The following is a 20,406-nucleotide window of genomic DNA, read 5'->3' on the forward strand; positions in this document are numbered from 1 at the left end:
TGTTTATTGAGCGAAAACACCTAAAGCTCCACGAGGCTCCGGCAGGGGATGGTGGCGAACCCTGCTGTACTCTTCCACCACAACTTTCTCTCACTCTTACTTCCTGTTTCTGTTGTACCCGTAATTCAAAGGGCCAGCCTTGTCACACTGTGTCACGCTGAATCTCCGCAAGAACTACATTAAGGGTACATGTGTCTGTGGAGTGCTCAACCACTTGCACGTTAATTTCACGAGCAGGCTGTTCCGTTGATCGGATCAACTGGAACCCTCGACGTCGTAAGTGACGGAGTGCCAACAGATATATTAATGAAACAGACACATCCCAAAACTTGTCTCTACAAATACCAAACTCTTTAATCTCTCACCCCATATGGCAATATATCCTGATATTTGGAAACATGCTTCAATGTACCCTATTCAAAAACAAAACAAAAAAAATGGCAAGAACTCTGGTCCAGACAACAATCATTCTATTGCACTTATTCCTAACATCTCAAAGGTAGTAGAAACAGTTATTAAAAAGGATATACTTTAATACCTTGAATTACTCTCTCGCAATGACCACCAGTTCAGCTTAGGCAGAGCCAGATTCACAGGAGACCTACTTTCTTATGTCACTTACCAGTGAGCTTACACTTAAGATAGGTCATTGCCACACACATCATCAGAGCTTTGTGTATGTCATGCAAATCTCCCATGAAAACTTCCCACATAAGAGCTCTATCTATCTTAGATTTTTTGGATCAGTAATTTCCTATTAGAGCTCATGCCATCACAGCATTTGATGACAGACATCTTTTTGTATCACTCTCAATCAACTCTGGTGTTCCCCAGGGTTCTGTTCTAACCTCTCTCTCTTCCTCCTGAACATCAATGATCTACATGCTGTTACAGCCCACAATGCCCACTTTTACACAGGTGATATGATCTTTCATTCCTGCTTGACATCCTCCAACTAAGCATCAACCACATACAATTTAGACAAAGCACACCAAATCTGCTTTCATAAACAAGAGTCCTCAAAGGCATCCACTGATGGAATCGTGTCAATAACTTTAAAAAAAAAAAATCTATCTGAATTCACATCAACAAAATACCATTGCACTACATACACACACCAAACATGAGTATCACTCAGCTAGAGTTTCCACAGCCAGGACCACAAAGACATTCGTAACATAACCAGGACTGCAATGGATGTCCTCATCCATGGCATAGCAAGAACTGCAAGGAATCCAAAGCATAGCGAGGACCACAAGCACATCCCTAATGTTGTCAGAACCAAAGACTGACCCTTCTCTTCAGGGCTACAAAACACTTCATCCTATAACAATTGTTGAAGTTCTTCAAAACTCAGATAAAACCCCACAATGGAGTATGGCTCCCACATCTGGGACAATACCTCACACACACACACACACACACACACACACACACACACACACACACACACAGAGACTGATTAGCATTAAAAAAAAAAAACACCCAGACATGTTCCAGCTTATGGCCCATTGATAGCCTGTCTCTTTTAAATGTCTTTTCTACTGTTTCTGTAACAGCCTCTGTTCCTCACAGTTGGGTGCTTTTGAACCTCTTTCATTTCGGTAACACACTCTTGTTGTGTCCAAACTGCCAGGCCTCAAACTAATCATTATTCCATTCCTTCACAACCCACTAGAATCTTCTCCCTGCTCATATCTCTTCCACAGATATCAATTTGCAATAGTTTAAATGGAGCAGTTACAGTATCATTGATCTCGCCAGTCTTGGAGGGCCAGCAAAGCTAACCGGTACTACTCTTCCTCCAAACTCAGCTAGTAAAATATGAAATAGATATATACAATTATACACACACACACACACACAAATATACATGTGTTGCAAATTAGCTGTTGCCAAGCCTCATGATGATGAAAAGGTTATCATTCTTTGCCCGCTTTCCAGTACACCACTTCTGTACATGTGCCAACTAACAAAAGAAAGTTGGTGTTATTGCCTTCAAATCATACCCTACCATCTTAAAAAAAAAGGAGACCTAAGATGAGATTTTAGGGAAATAATGTTTCAACAGAAGAGATGGACATAACTAGAATGTTTTTGATCATAGGTCGGCTCAGCTGGGGCTAACTTTGGACTAACAAGGGAGCCCCTACATTGTCACTCAATCTGCACATGTAACCAGGATCAACTGATCCAGTACTAACCAGTAAATCCACAGCACCATAAACAGAAGTCAAAGATGCCTGGTAATCACAGACATCTGAGATAGAGATCATCAACCAATCATGATTCCAATAGCAGACACCAGCAACATGAGGACCAGATGCTGATTTAAGATCCATCTGATTGTTCTATTCCAGGTCTTCAGCTGACCACCTTGCTATTTATGCTATCTTGAAAAGAATGTTTAAGCATGACCACCTCACAGATGAATTTGTACTGGGGACAACAGAATGCATTACCAAAGCAAAGGAGATGCATTTTGTGCAAGGATTGTTTGAGGGAAATCAATCCAACAATGATGACAAATTTAAGAGTTTTACACAAAAATCAGAAGTGCGAGCATTGAGAATTCAATGAAGGTAAAAATTGTCAAATAATTCCAGTTCTTGTAAATTGGTCACTCTCATTAATTGGGCTTTCAGCCACACAGCATGATGGTACTAAACAGCAGATGTGAATCTTTGTAGCTATGTCCGATCTTCAACCGAAACAGATGACTTTGAGGATGGTAGGAATCAGTACATACCTGATTGATGGAGACATCTATCTCATCTTTGCCCTGCTCTGTGTCAGTGAAGGTAGAGGAGCCAAAATATTTGAAGTGATAACCCTTTCCAGAATCTTGCCAATGTGGATGTTAGAGACCCTTTCACTGGGTAAGACGCCAACATATATAATCTGTCTTGGTTATGTTGATTTTCAAGCCAACATGTACACATTGTAGTGTTTAATGACTGATTGAACATTTTCACATAGTTATTATAAACTATTGGAGAGTTGTGAACATAGTCAAATTCAGTGACAATTAAATCTCATCCCATAATGTCAACCAAGAAATCCTCTAGAGCAGGATTCACAATCCATTCAATGACATAGTTGGAATATTATTGCAGGTAGAACTCAGATATGCTGGACATGAGGAAATTTTCAATATCAATCCACACATTGCTTTTCATTCAACCTGCTAAAAATAGCAGTAAAATCTCCTTCAAATCACGTCCGTCTGTGACAAGAATAGAAAGGACTCAGATAATATCTAGAGGAAAAAAGACAGAATGATCAACGGTTGGAACACTATTGGTTTTAAAAGTTGCTTGTTCAGGGGTGACCTGGCGATAAACAACAGTTACACCACACTTAGCATTCTGTACTAAACTATAGGAGGATAGGAAAAGCAGCGGGAACTAACTATTCAGTGGTGGTGGTGGTAGTAGATGTAGAATAATGGTATCAGTGATAAAGTTGATGTTGGGAACTAACAATGGTAGTGGTGCTTATTTAGATGGTTTGTTAGCGACTACAGGTGTTGGTCAAGGTGATAATGTTGTTTGTAACAATAGTGGTAGCAGTAGCAGTGGAAGTGGTGAGGGATAGTTGGTGATGGTAGCGATGAGGTTGCTGGTCTTGATAAATGATTACATAGTTTTAAAGTTTACCCATATTTTTTTTGTTTTGAGGAAGAACAAAGAGAAACAGTGAGAGGATAGGAATGGCAACGTGGATTGGTACCTTTTCCAAAGCTGTTTGCAACATGTTTACAATAATCAATATAATCCACAACATAAAAGGAGTTCAAATTTTCCATTATCCAAGAAATAAACCATAAAACTAAATCAGATAGACAGAAAGAGCAAGTTGTTTTATGCATGTCTCTTGTTCGTGGCACATCTATGCATATTAATAATAGCACAAAGAACAAAATATGTAAGTACTCTGAACACAGTAAAATTACTCCAGCCATCATCACCATCATTTAATGTTCACTTTCCAGGATAGGATGGGTAGGTCAGTTTGATAGGGAACTGACAAGCTGCAAGGGTGTGTCAACTCCAATGTCAGCTTTGGTATGGTTTCTACAGCTGGATGCCCCTCCTAATGCCAACCACTGTACAGAGTGTATTGGGTGCTTTTTCCAGCCACCAGCTCTAGTGAGGTTGCTTTGTAACTTGCAAGACAGAAAAGAAAAGAGAAGGAGAAGAAAAAAAGAAAGAAAAAAATTATGTTCGTCATACTTGTGCAGTTTCTAAATTATTTTGGACGGTCTATTGGGAGTAGATGTTGGAGTTGTACAACTCATTATGTTGCTGTGAGAATAAGCTTGATTTAGCAGTGTTGGTAGTATGAGAGGTGTTAGAGATTGAATATTAGGAGCACCTGTAGTTAGAGATATTGATGATGTTGACAGGTTAGAAACATTACTACAGGGGACCACATGATCAAGTAGTAGTTCTACAGATAGAGAAGCTGGTCATGTTGGCCCATTGATAACATAATCTTGATCGGCACTATTTGTTCATTTTAGGCTAACAGCTTTTACACCTTCATTATAAATCCAGGCTGCGTTTCTGCCAGCATAAATCATAAGATTCACCTGCAGAAAATTTCACTGTATTGCTCATGTGATAAACTATTTACCCAACTTCGTAAAACAAAGACTTTACTGCTATTTTCCATTATCTGCCTAGTCCTCAGGAGGAGATAACTTGCAACAGATGCAGTAAAGCTGTTGAAAACTACTTTTGACAAATATTCATCAAACTTTCTAGATGAAGGACTTATAACCTTTTAGTGGAGATTTTATTCTTCGCAGAGCTCTTTCAACTGCATTACTATAGGGCTAAGCTGTAGGATTTTATACATGTTCCAAGTTGATTTAATCAATCTTTTAATTCAATGAATTCTAGTCCAATGTTTGATATCATTATCAGTGGAAATGCCACCTCTAAAGAAGATAGAAAAATAAAGGTTTCCTTACATTTTCTGAGCCCCTATTAGAACAAAAAGTCTGCAACCCAAGTAGTGACCAAGTTGACCATGATCAACACATCCACAATACCTTATACACATCTCCAGTATGAATATAAGTTTTCCCTAGGCAATGATTTGAGCAACTTAATACAAAGAGTGCCTTTATACCTAATTTTTAGCATATATCTCAAGATCAGACAAACTCTTCATCATCTCTTTGAAGAGTAGACCACTATACAAGCCCTTGATTTCTTCAGCGTTTGTTGTACGGTCATGTGTGTATGTGTGTTTTATGATTTGTGATAAACTTTGCAAGATAAGGTTCAGGAAAAAATTCTCTTAATAAAAACAGGCTAAAATCATTCTTTACAGCCACTTCAGAAGAATGTTTAGCAAACCATCATTCTACAATGAAGTCTTTTTTAAAAGCTGAGTCTAGAGGAAGAAGTAGAACCCATGGCCCTTGCTGGCCCACTGAGACTAAGACATTGAGGCTATTAATGTTCTGTATAAATTGTTGCAGATCAACACAGACAGGAAAAATGAAAGCAGGGAGGAGTTTTCAGAGATCTCAATGTTCTGGGAAAGGACTGAACATAATATAATGGTTAGCATAAAGAAAGAAGGTTTGTAACAAGAACAGTGATAAGAGATGGAAAGGTGAGTGGATCAATGATTGCTTGAGTGATGGAGCAGAAACCATTATAGTAGTGATAGGGGAGACAGACAGAGGAAACAAAACACACGTAAGCCAGAGGCTGGAGCAAGTCCATTAATGATGGGATGCCAATCAACCAAGTGGATCTTCTCTGGATGCAGTCCAGAATTTTAGAGTGCATAGCAGCAACCCCATCCCAGATGTAGGTGGAGTAGTCAATTGTAAGCCTAATTTGAGTCTTGCTCAAGGTCTCCATTTATGGTTTGGCATGTGATTTCTAGGTTGCATGCAGATGACACCTGGTTAGGGAAGGTTAGTTTAAGCCAATCTTTCCCAGAAATGAAATTCTTTAAACAAACAAAAGACGCAGGGGCTAAAATAATTTTTGACATCGTCAAATGTCTGAGCAACAATAGGAATTATTAATTCATCATGACCTATGACAAAATGTAATGTGTTTGTAAAGAACTTTGTACTAAGTTGATCTAAATGATACTTTATTAAAAACCATCAACATAACTGATGATTAACTATGTGAATGCTATCATCATGATGCAATTTGAAACCCTATCATAATAATGTGAGCGCTCAACCGGCAAATCAATGAGAAGCTCTCCTGGTTCGTTTTTTAAAATGAACTGCAACAGGTGGAAGCTATTTCAAATAGAAAATATCTCAAAGTTTCAATACACTACACCACCACAAAAGCTTTTAATACTTAAAAGCATTTGTTTAATATTGCTTCAGTGCCTCTAATTATTATAAAATATATGACTAATACTTGCTAGGAGCTTTCCATTTTAAAATATTGTTCTTATTATTGCCAATTCAGAAGCACCAGCAGTAAAAGTTGTTTCACATTTGGTCGAGAATAACACCAAAATATGTTGTTGAGTAAAAAAAAGTTTTGTTGCTTTAAAAGCCTGTTCTTGATACATTCTTCAAATAAACATAGTAAATACATTCTTGCCGTAAGAAGAGGTTTAACTATGTATGCAAATTTAAGTATAAACTGGGTTTTTGGGTGTTAGCTGCCCTTCCTGACACCAACCCTCACTTGTTCATAAGTGATGTAATAATTCACAGTCTACCAAACAACAAGTGGCATGGACAGGTTTTATGCAGAGAACTGGAAACAAATGACACCATTTGAATGCTCTTTTTCATTGACAATGATGCTGTAATATTTCAAGAAGTCTGCATGGTACTTCATAGTAAACTACAAGCAAACAATGCTCCTTGTATAAGCAATGATACTTTTAGTTTACAATCCGCAAACACAGAGGAGTATGAGGGGAAATACTAATTCACTTGTACACACACACACACACGTGCACTATTGATGACATCATGGGAATTATACAAACTTTTGAGAGAACAGGACATAATTCTCTTTTTGGACCAGTATATCTTGAAGAACGCACATAACGCCATTATTTACAGCCTTATGAGCATGTGCTTGAAAATACACTACTCTATAAACATGTGTGTGTGTGTGGGTGTGTGTGTGTTTGTGCTTTATAGTCTCTGGTAAGTTAAAATTTTCTAGAGTAAGCAGAGTTCTGTTGAATGATAATTAGGTTGTATGGTAGGTTGTGATGGCAACCTACCAAATATATTGAGTAATCCTTCAATTTAATGTAAAAGCATTTTCATTATAACATAAAAACAAAAACATATATATATATATATGTGTGTGTGTGTGTGTGTGTGTGTGTGTGCACGCACATATACATGCATACATGAGAAGCTTCTTCAGTGTCCATCAACCAATTTTGCTCACCAGGTATTTATTGACTCATGGCTATAGTACAGGACATTGGCCAACAATATCTGAGCAGTAGGACCAAATCCCTGACCATATGGTTCCAAAGTGAACTTCTAAAACCACACAATGATGCCTGTGCCTTTGAAATATTAATTTCTAGGAAATCTATCGAAGATTCATGATTAATGCACTTACTTTGAATTTTTGAAAAATTGGCTCCTTTCATTCTTGCAATGATTAAATTTTCTTAATTCTTCAGTTTATTCTGAAATGCTGCAATGATGAATATGACATCCTGATTATGCCATACATTTTCTTTGATATAAACTCTACACAATGTCACAAAATGCTTGAGAATTATCTGAAATATGTTGACTAAACAAAGACAACTGAAAATCTAAGGTGGTGGCATGGCTGAGTAATTAAGAGGTTTACTTCCCAAACACATGGTTTTAGATTCAATCCTACCTCCACAGTGTCTTTTACAATAGCCCCAGGCCCTATGAGAGGATTTGAGTTGGTAGTAATTATGTGTCTTATGTGTAATTTTATTTTATATTTACTTGTAACTAACAGTATTAGGGAAGTTGCTAGTGATATTAATACCATTGTGATATATGCAATATATCTACAGTAGATGCGGTTCTTCCTCGCATATATCTGTAATATACAAATGTATGTAAGTATAGCTGTGGGTGTGTGGTAAGAAGCTTGATTCCCACCCACATGGTCCTGGGTTCAATCCCACTGCATAGCACATTGGACAAGTGTCTTCTGCTATAGCCTAAGACTGATCAAAGCCCTGTGAGTGAATATGGTAGAAAGAAACAGAAAGAAGTATCATATATATACACTTTTACTCTTTTACATGTTTCAGTCTTTTGACTGTGGCCATGCTGGAGCACCGCCTTTAGTCGAGCAAATCAACCCTTATTCTTTGGAGGTCTAGTACTTATTCTATCGGTCTCTTTTTGCCGAACCGCTAAGTTACGGGGACATAAACACACCAGCATCGGTTGTCAAGCGATGTTGCGGGGACAAACACAGACATACAAATACATACACACATACATATATACGACAGGCTTCTTTCAGTTTCCATCTACCAAATCCACTCACAAGGCTTTGGTCGACCCGAGGCTATAGTAGAAGACACTTGCCCAACATGCCACGCAGTGGGACTGAACCCGGGACCATGTGGTTGGTAAGCAAGCTACTTACCACACAGCCACTCCAACGCCTATATATATGTATATATATATATATATATATATATTTGTAGAGAGGGTTGGGCTCACATTGTATTGACATACTAGTAAAAACAAATGTTACCATTGTACAAGCAGTGTCCATCTTCCATGAAAGTCCCAGTCATGGGGAAATATCACCTTGCTTGGAAACAGGTGACAGGAAAGGCATCCAACCATATAAAATCTACCTCATTGTACTCCATCTGACCCATGCAAGCATAGAAAAGAGGACATTAACATCATCATCATGAATCTGTCTCCATCTTAAACAATCAGCAAATGTACACACTTTAAATCAATTGAGGTAAAAAAAAAAAAATTTTTAATTTATATGCAGAAACTCCTATGAGAAGTTGGATGAGAAACAAATTGAACCCTGTCTTTTAAATGAACTTTGTAATTGGAACAGATTCTTAAATTACCATGCTGCTTTTGCAGCCAAACAATAGGTAATGTATTATTTGACACTAGGTCTAGAAATTTAACCAGCACACTATAAACTTTCAAATGAACAATCTTGAATTGCTGTAGGATATAGAATATCTTTCAGTTTGAAGATTACATTGATGCAACATAGTTTCAAATTTTAGCACAAGACCAGTAACTTTAGGGGAAAGGGTAAGTCAAAATCACTTACCCCAGTGCTGAATTGGTACTTATTCTATTGACCCAAAAGAATGAAAGGTAAAATTGACCTCAGTGGCATTTGAAACTTGGAACATAAAGCTAGAAGAAATGCTGCTAAACACTTCATCTAGTGTGCTAACGATTCTGGCAGCTCACTGCCTTAATTGATGCTACATAATGCGAGGTATTTTGGCACAACCAGTTCAGATATGCTATTTATAAGCAGTTTTGAGTTAAATTGTAGAAGCCAGGGTTCTGTTTATATATTTTGAATGTTTTACCCTTTAGTATTTAAATTGGCCACATCTGGCCCAAATATTCTTCCTGTTCTATGTTCAAACCAGTCAGATCTGGAATCCCACACCTATCATTCTAAAAATAACTGCATCATCAAAATCTCAACGCTTGAGGACAATTGTAAACAATGTGAATAAATAAGTTCTACATCTGACAGTATTCTGAATGCTAAAGGTTTAGGTGTTTATTAGACTCCATAATAGTGTTGTTGTTGTTAGCTGTAGTAGGCCTGTAAATCTTCAGTTTGTTGTGTTTATGATAATCATTTAAGTCTACAGTTGTAAGACAGTTCAAATTTTAAGATTTCTCATAAATGTATATTGTTATATATATATATATCCAAATGTATTTTTGTAACTATATATTGCATTTCACCATTATTCAAGCAGTACACCATGAAACTTAAAACGATAAGAGCCATTTATTCATGCCATTGCTTTGCTCTCCAAGCATGAATATTTATAGTACAAAACAAAATAAGAATCTTGCAAAACCAAATCCAAAAACGAAACAAAATAAGAAGTTATTCAATACAGTACAATTATAACAGTCAAACCGGGCTGTTGATTCAGTTTCAGATTATACACTCACTACTACTACTAATGATGATGATGATGATGATGATGATAACTGTAGTTAACTACTAATCAAGGTACGAAATTTAATTTCGTTGCAATGCAGTAGGATGTAGTGATATTTATGCTTCTCTTCAAAAGTAATAGAAACACAGAAGGTAAAAACAAGATACTCTTTGACTTATTTCCATCACTGAAGAGTTTAATCAAACAAACCAACATCATCACATTTTTTTGCTTTTTTTTAAAGTCTGGTACTTATTCTATTTTGCCAAACTGTTAAGTTACATGCATATAAACAAACGAACACCAGTTGTCAAGCGGTGTGGAGACAAATACAAAGAACACACACGCACACAACAGGTAGAGTTTCAGTCAGCCAAATTCACTCACAAGATATTGGTTAACCTGAGACTCTAGTGAAAGACACTTGCCCAAGGTGATGCACAGGGGGACCTGAAACCACACAGCTGCAAAGTAAAGTTTTGCAACTGTAACTTGGAATCAAATTGGATTTTTAATTATTTACAGAGATTTTTGTCATTGCTAAAACAATGAAGATCATCATCATCATCATCATCATCGTTTAACGTCCGCTTTCCATGCTAGCATGGGTTGGACGATTTGACTGCGGACTGGTGAAACCGGATGGCAACACCAGGCTCCAGTCTAATTTGGCAGAGTTTCTACAGCTGGATGCCCTTCCTAACGCCAACCACTCAGAGAGTGTAGTGGGTGCTTTTACGTGTCACCCGCACGAAAACGGCCACGCTCGAAATGGTGTCTTTTATGTGCCACCCGCACAAGCCAGTCCAGGGGCACTGGCAACGATCTCGCTCGAAAATCCTACGGGAGCCAGTCAAGCGGTACTGGCAACGGCCACGCTCAAAATGGTGCATCTCATGTGCCAATGATGAAAATGATGGTTTCTAACACAGGTGCCAGGAAACATATTTTCAAGGACAGAATGTCCTGCCTGGTACTTTATTTTATCAACCTTGGAAAGATAAAAGGCAAAGTTAGTCTCAGTGGGATTTGAGCATAATTTCTAACTTTAGCACAAGGCAACCAATTTGTAAAGAAGACTAACTATAGTATATGACTTATTTTGCAGAAACCAGGGAAGATGAAAAGCAGAGTTAACACCAGCAGGAAGGATCAGCAAAATATAAGGGGATGTAATGATAATGGTTTCAAATTTTGGCACAAGGCCAGCAATTTCTGGGGAGGGGTAGTCTATTATATCAACCCCAGTACATGACTGGTGCTTATTTTATTGACTCTGAAAGGATGAAAAGGAAAGTCGGCCTCAATGGAATTTGAACTCAGAATATAGAGATGGACAAAATGCCACAAAGCAGTTTGCCTGGACTGCTAATGATTCTGCCAGCTCACTGCCTTTGTAATAATGACAAACTTTCCCATCGAAGACAATGTATGAGCGCTCAGCTTTTGCCAAAGGACCAGCACAAATGGTCTGTTTTTACTGACCAAATGCATATACTGTACATTAGCTCACTCCATCAAATCAACATACCTGAATAGGTGCACAGTGTGGCATGCATCAGGTGTCGAAGTGATTCAGAGCAACACAAATGAAGTGTTTTCCTCAAGGATATAATACACCACCCACTCTAGGAATTGAAACCACGGTCTCATGATTGTGAGTGCAACACCCTAACCACTAGGGTATGTAATAATAACAATATTGTTGTTGGCACTCCGTCGCTTACGACGTCGAGGGTTCCAGTTGATCCGATCAACGGAACAGCTTGCTCGTGAAATTAACGTGCAAGTGGCTGAGCACTCCACAGACTTGTGTACCCTTAACGTAGTTCTCGGGGAGATTCAGCATGACACAATGTAACAAGGCTGACCCTTTGAATTACAGGCACAACAGAAACAGGAAGTAAGAGTGAGAGAAAGTTGTGGTGAAAGAGTACAGCAGGGTTCACCACCATCCCCTGCCGGAGCCTCGTGGAGCTTTAGGTGTTTCCGCTCAATAAACACTCACAATGCCCGGTCTGGGAATCGAAACCGCGATCCTATGACCGCGAGTCCGCTGCCCTAACCACTGGGCCATTGTGCCTCCACTAATAACAATATTAATAATAACAATAATCCTTTCTACAATGGACACAAGACCTGAAGTTTTAGGGAAGTGGATGCTAATCAATTCCATTGACTCCAGTACTCAGCTGGTACTTATTTTACTAATCCTTAACATCAACAGCAAAGTCAACAACTTCAATGAGATGTGAAATCAGAATGTAAAGATGAACAAAACACCGCTAAGCAGTTTATCCAGCATGTTTATGATTCTGTCAAGTCACCACCTTCATTATAATAATCCTTTCTACTATAAGCACAAGGCCTGAAATTTTTTTTGGGGGGTGCATAAGTCGATTACATCAACCCCAGTGTATAACTGATACTTATTTCATCAACCCTGAAAGAATGTAAAGCCAGACAAAATGCTGTGAAGCATTTTGCCCTGCATGCTAACAATTCTGACAACTCACCACCTTCACTCATAATAATAATAAGAGCACTCAGAGAGCACAAACGTCCGCCAAGGCAACACCAACGTCCTCTTAACAATTAGCCAGAGACGAATTTTAAAATGAGAATATCTGAAATAAACTCGACTGCTTTCACAAACGAGAATACTAAAAATGAATCCGACCACTCTCAAAAATGAAGTAAAACAACCGGAAAAATAATCCAGAATCCTTGTCTGGTACCGGATCAATCCCAATGGTAGACATGGAATGTGAAGGTGGGTGTGTGGGCCATGTTTGTAATGTTGTGTGTGTGTCGTGGGAACAGGGATAGTTTTCTCTATGAAGGACTTTTTTAGTCTATCCACTGATATAGTGTCTTTGCAACCATTAAGGTCTATAGTGAAAAATTTATCTATGCATGAAAGAAAATGGAAAGGACCTGTGTACAGTACTGTTAACGGAGGTTTAACAATATTGTTGCACACAAAAACGTGGGTCCAAGAAGTAAAGCGTCCTTCAAGGCAGGGCTAGAAATACAATTGTCAAATATGTAAGAGGTTTTAAACAGGAGTGATATATTCAAAATTGGTAAAACTAAAAATTATCGAGGATAAATCAAATTTATTATTGTTACTGAATACGTTAGTGTTATTTAATTTCTGAATGGATTTGTTGCCATTTGTTTATGTAGTTTGGTTTCTTTATTCATCAGTTTCTACTAAGATAGAGATGTGAGTAAAATTAATAATAGAGAAATGAAAATAAAACTTTGGAAACAGCAATGCTGCTATAAGTTACATGGAAACCAAGAGCATGCTTTCAAGGGAGATAATCAGAGAAAGACTTGAAAGTCAAAGTAAGAGCATAATACTTCAAGGAAAGTAAAGTAAATATAACAAATAATCCAGAATCCTTGTCTGGTACTGGATTGATCCCCAAATCTAATCAGCTTGTACCAGTCACAAAGTCAAACATCCCTGAGAGTTTCATCCAAATCCATCCTGCTGTTCATGGGATATCTTGTCCACAGACAAACAAACATGACTGAAAACAATACTGGTTTCAAATTTTGGCAGCATGCCAGCAATTTCAGTGGGTGGGGGTTAGTTGATGTTATCAACCCCAGTACTTGGCATATATTTTTTATTTTATTGGCCTCCAAAAAAGATGAGGCAAAGTTAACCTTGGGAGATTGTGAACTCAGAACAGAAAGCAGGAAGAAACGCCACTAAGCATTTTGTGTGGCATGCAAAGAATTCTGCCAACACACTGCCTTATTACTATTAATAATCTTTTCAACTATAAGCACAAGGCCTGCAATTCTGGGAGGAGGGAGCAAGTTTATAACATTAACCCCAGTGTTCAACTGGTATGTCATTTTAACCCCAGAGGGATGAAAACACAAGGCCATGGATTCATACAGGAGAGACAATTGGAGTTTAGTAGCATTCATGCTTTTCTCATGGCCAATGAGAGTAACAGTGTATGTGAACAAAAATTGGATTCAACAAGGAAGCAAAGTCAGATTGCTGTTCTAATTTGGCTAGAATGTCATAATAATAATTCTTTTTGCTAAAGGCACAAGGTCTGAAACTTTGTGGGACTACATCAACCCAGGTGTCTCGCTGGTACTTAATTTATAGACCCTAAAAGGATGAAAGGCAATGTCGACCTCAGCAGAATTTGAACTCTGAACATAAAGACGAATGAAATGCCACTAAGAATTTTGCCCAGTGTGCTAATGATTCTGCCAGCTTCATCATCATCATCATCATCATCATCGTTTAACGTCCGCTTTCCATGCTAGCATGGGTTGGACGATTTGACTGAGGACTGGTGAAACCGGATGGCAACACCAGGCTCCAATCTAAATTTGGCAGAGTTTCTACAGCTGGATGCCCTTCCTAACGCCAACCACTCAGAGCTTGCTGCCTTAATATTAATCCTTTCTACTATAGGCACAAGGCCTGAAATTTGTAGGGAGGGTTTAACTCAATTACATCAACCCCAGTACTCAACTGGTCCTTATTTCATCGACCCCTGAAAGGATAAAAGGCAAAGATGACCTCAGTGGAATTTGAACTCAGAATGTAGTGACAGGCAAAATACCGCTAAGCACGCTAATGATTCTGCCAGCTCGCCACCTTAATAATAATAATAATAATAATAATAATAATAATAATAATAATAATAATAATAATAATAATAATAATAATAATAATGGTTTCAGGTATTGACACAAGGGCAGCAATTTGGGGGGAGGAGATGAGTTAAGTAAATCGACCACAGTGTTCAACTGGTACTTATTTTATCGACCCCAAAAGGATGAAAGGTAAAGCTGACCACGGCAGAATTTAAACTCACAACATAGCGAAATACTGCTAAGCATTTTGTCCAGCGCACTAATGATTCTGTCAGCTTGCCACCTTAATAATAATAATAATTTCCACTGCAGACACAAGGCCTGAAATTTTGGTTGAAGAGCTAGTTGATTACATTGACCCCAATTCTTGAATGGTATTTATTTCATCAGACCCCCAAAAATGAAAGGCAAAGTCAACCTCTGCCTAAATTGAACTCAGGACATAAAGACCGACTAAATGCTCAGCAGCGTTTCATCTGGCATGCTAATGATTCAGCCAGCTTGTCACCTTATAAATAATAATGATAATAGTAATAAGTTCTAAGAAATTTACAGGCCACAGATTTTGGGTGAAAGGGGATAATCAAAGAGAACTTATTATATAACTGCTACTAATTTTATAAAATCCAGAATGGTGTAAACCACAAGTGATCTTAAGGAGAATTAATCTCAAGTATAGGATGGGTGAGAGGGGTGGATAACTACAGTGAAACATCCAGTCAGAGGCTCTACCAATCCACTGCGTGAATCATAACAATAAGGGTTTCTTTTTTTTTTGCCAAAAGCAACATTGGGGTAGAAGATGAACATAGCATGTATGTATGTATATACACAAGAACTCATATACACAAATATACAACCACATAATACACACATGCAGATACATAAACATGCACCAGTGTAAAATACAATGAACTGTTTGGTAGAATGGAATAATTTATTCAAAGTCTGCATGAAAAGTGACTGACATTGTGGTCATCAAAGCTTTCTCATACACTAGTTGGGCCTGGTGAGGTAAAACAACTTACTGACTATATAAGTGGATAAGTGTCAATGTGTAGAATACAATATCAACCCCACAAATTGCTTAGCAGATTCATGAGGCCTCAAAAGTATCAGTGATGTATCAATTAAGGTGGAAAGCTGGCAGAATCGTTAGTGCGCTGGGCAAAATGTTTAGCAGTATTTCGCTATGTTGTGAGTTTAAATTCTACCGCAGTCAACTTTACCTTTCATCCTTTTGGGGTTGATAAAATAAACTCTGACATAAACATAACAGAGGACATTTTCAAATTAAGATTTTACCTACACACTTATTCTTTCAAAAACACAAATAGAAAAGGCAGACACCAGCTTGTAAAAGTAAACCAAGCACCAGATACAACATTATGTAGAAACTGTAACAAGTGTAAAGGTAATCCTATAACACTGTCCCAATACAAACTTAAAATCTGATCTTATCTTTTCCAAGCACAAGCTCAAGTACCTACTAAAAAAAACTTCAAAACAAGATAACAGCAACCCAATCAAACAAATCAGTCACCAAAACCAGCCAACCAACAATGATGGCATCATCTACATGCCCATACACCTCAAAAAATCTGTTTAACACCTACAACTTTCACACTTTATCCTATAAATGCTTTAACACCAAAACCCACACCTTACAATCAAAAGTCTGGACCTTGCATCCCACATCAAGTCACAGAACACATTGCCAGGAAATAACATCGTGTATCATAGGTTTCGAACACATACTTCATCCCTTACAGTTTTACCCCATGTGCTTGCAAATCCATTCACAGACTATGTGCTTATAATCTCACATATTTTGTCATTCATGCTAAGACTACCACATAGCATAAAAATGAATTATCACAATATATTTATTCCTTCAATATTTAAGTCAATTTATACACACACAAGTATGGCTATAAGGTTCCAAACTACATAGTTTCACGTTCAGTCCCACCACATGGCACCTTGGACACATGTCTTTTACTATAGCCTCAGGACAACAAAAGCCCTGTGCACAGATTTGGCAGAGTGAAACTGAGAGAAGCCAACATGTGAGTGTGTTTGTGTGCATTGATATCACATGATAACTGCAAACAAATATCACCTTTGTACAAGCAGTGGAAACATGCCCAGCCATGGAGAAACATTGCCTTTCTTGGAAACAGGAGAGGGTTGGCAATAGGAAAGGCATCTGGTTGTAGAAAATCAAACTCAATGAATTCTGTCCGATCCATGCAGGCATGGTAAAGCAAATGTAAAAACAATAATGATGATGATGATTAACTTATTTCCACATTTATTTCATATTTGGGTACCGGTACATTCACACACTTCTAATTTTCAAAGCAATTTATGCTTTCCTTAATGTCTACAATCTTTTCAATTTTCATTATATTTTTACAAATTTTATCATGTGAAGTGTATCAGGATTATTACAAAATTCTAAATCAATTGTCAACTCCTTCTCAAATAAAGATTGTTAAATAACTGCTAAATGATTTTTCTCAATTATTTCTCTCTTCACTCTTCTGTATATACCAATCCATGCTTAAACATCTATTATGTTTTTTTTTCCTATAGGTACACTGCATTAATTGGAGGCGCAATGGCCCAGTGGTTAGGGCAGCAGACTCGTGGTCATAGGATCGCGGTTTCGATTCCCAGACCGGGCGTTGTGAGTGTTTATTGAGCGAAAACACCTAAAAGCTCCACGAGGCTCCGGCAGGGGATGGTGGCGAACCCTGCTGTACTCTTCCACCACAACTTTCTCTCGCTCTTGAGTGCTCAGCCACTTGCATGTTAATTTCACGAGCAGGCTGTTCCATTGATCGGATCAACTGGAACCCTCGACGTCGTAAGCGACGGAGTGCCAACAACCTTGCATTAATTAATCACGAAAACGTTATTTGTATATGTATCTTGCCAATCTTCTGCATATGTGTATAGTGAAAAAAGAAGACCCAACAGATTTTTGATTCATGGGTCTGCCTATCCTACACAACACATTCAATTGGACAACTCTGTGAACATCTGCATTTCTGGATCCATGTGTTGTTACATTTCTTCTCTTAAACCCTTTGCTCTCTATGGGCTGTGGCCATGCTAGAGCACCACCTTGAAGGGTTTTAGTTGAGCAAATTCAACCCCAGTACTTTTTCTTTAAAGTCTGGTACTTATTCTATTGGTTCCATTTGTTGAACTAAGTTATGGAAATGAAACAAACCAATATGAGTTGTCAAGTGGCGTCAGGGGTTGGTCAACACAGACACACATATATGATGAGCTTCCACACAGTTTCCATGTACCAAATTCACTCATAGAGCTTGGTTAGCATGGGGCTATAAGCAGAAGACATTTGCTGAAGGTGCTGCAGAGTGGGACTGAACATGAAACTGCAACTTCGTATATATATATCTATATATATATATATATATATATATATATATATATATATATATGCATATTGAGTGGTTGGTGTTAGGGAGGGCATCTAACTGTAAAAATCCTTCCAAAACAATCACAGAAGTCTGGTACAGGCTTCTGCCAAGCGGGCTCATGTGAAACCATCCCAGCCATGCTAGCATGCAAGGCAGATGTTAAACGATGATGATGATGGTGTGTGTGTGTGTGTGTGTGTGTGTGTGTGTGTGTGTGTGTGTGTACAAATGTGAATGTATGAATGCATGTGTATACATGTGCGTATATGTATGTGTATGTTTATAGCAAGCTATATGCATAGGTTGATGCATACATATCTACACTCACAGTATAAATAGTTTTGTCATATACAGGGACAAGACCTTATATTTTGGAGGTATAAGCAGACTGAAAATAGTGCAGTGTATTACTACTAATTGTATGTGTGTGTGTATATATATATATATATACACACACACACACACTGACAAGGATGAAAGGCACAGTCGACCTTGGCCAAGTTTGAACTCGGAACGCAGGAGGACAAGATTAAGTTACTACATAACATCTAGTTCAACACGCATTCACTTTATCCTCGAACTCACGAGTGAGTGTTTACACGATCGTTGGACCTTTCGAAATCTTACTTATATCACATCCTGTTGTCATAAAGGACACATCAGTAAATGAAAATCACATAGAAGATGGGATGGATTTGGTTGTAAATTCCAGAACCGCAGGTCCACTTAACCAGGCCGGACTTGCGAGGCGAAGGGCCAAACAACAACAATTAGTATTTTATCATCATGTATAATGATGATGACACTTTATATAAGAGGGGGAAACCAATTATAACATTAACTTTATATTAAAGTTCCAAATCACAGAATAAGTAAATGCCAAAGAAAGAGTCCTCGACCTGCTGCTAGAAATAGGAACCAAATTTCCAAAGGCAGGATACATTGATAATTTCCATTTAAATACGTTATGTCTGAAAAAAAAAAACAATTAACGCTTGATGGTGACAGCTGGAACATCTTTGATCATAGGTCAGCTTGGGTAGACCTAGGGTTAGATAATAGCATAAATGAAAAAAAAAACATTACAGTAATATACGAATTAAGAAGTCTAAGTCACACCGAGAGATTGTTTTAAAAATTATAATGAATCTAATAAAAGGTCAACACAATCGTGTGTGTGTGTGTGTGTGTGTGTGTGTGTATAAAAGTAACAGAGAATATGCTGGGTGGAAGACACTAATTCCCACTTCGCCAGAATCTCAACCAACCCATTAGATGCTAGAGGTGTTTGTAGCTGATCAAATGTAATAATAATAGTGTGGTCGGGTAGCGTAACAAAAAAAAAATTCATAGAACGTGTTGGCAGGGGTGTAGTGTAGCGTAGAGTTTGAAACAGGGTACATCGTAGATGTGGCGGCACAGACTGAGACACGGGTAAAAGTACAGTCTGGGTGGATTCACTTTGGAACCAAAGAATAAAAAAATGCGAGGGAGGTGTAGTGGGTGTAATGTGTAAAAGAGAACGAATTGAGGGGAGCGGAAGGAATACACATATATACAAAAACATACATACATGTTTACGATATTTTGAAGAGAATAAAGACGCACACGCATTATATACACACACATAACAGAGACAAACATATATATATAAATACATATATACAAACTCACTTATATGTACATATATATATATATATATATACAAACACACACATATATGTACATATATATATATATATATATATAAACACACACATATGTACATATATATATATATATACAAACACACACATATGTACATATATATATATATATACAAACACACATACACACATATATATATATGCACATATATGTACATACATATATATACATATATGTACACACACATATATATATACAAACACACCTATATATATACAAACACACCTATATGTACATATATATATATATATATATATATATATATATATATATATATATATATATACATATACATACATATATGTACACACACATATATATATATATATATATATACAAACACACCTATATGTACATATATATACATACATATACATATACATACATATATGTACACACACACATATATATATACAAACACACCTATATGTACATATATATATATATATAT

The 20,406-nt window shown here is 37.5% G+C and overlaps 1 protein-coding gene across 3 annotated transcripts in view; it reads right to left on the reverse strand.

Moving 5' to 3' along the window:
• LOC106878555 (TLC domain-containing protein 4-B) overlaps window positions 1-20,406 on the reverse strand; it is a 78,029-nt gene that overhangs the window by 56,241 nt on the left and 1,382 nt on the right. The window contains exon 2 of one of the 3 annotated variants that reach the window (XM_052970250.1): window positions 7,593-7,670. The exons of the other annotated variants lie outside the window; for them this stretch is intronic. The gene's annotated coding sequence lies outside the window, so the exon portion shown is untranslated. The remainder of the gene's footprint in view (window positions 1-7,592; window positions 7,671-20,406) is intronic. 3 annotated transcript variants of the gene reach the window in all.

This window comes from Octopus bimaculoides, chromosome 8 (genome assembly GCF_001194135.2).
Source record: "Octopus bimaculoides isolate UCB-OBI-ISO-001 chromosome 8, ASM119413v2, whole genome shotgun sequence".
Classification (NCBI taxonomy): domain Eukaryota; kingdom Metazoa; phylum Mollusca; class Cephalopoda; order Octopoda; family Octopodidae; genus Octopus; species Octopus bimaculoides.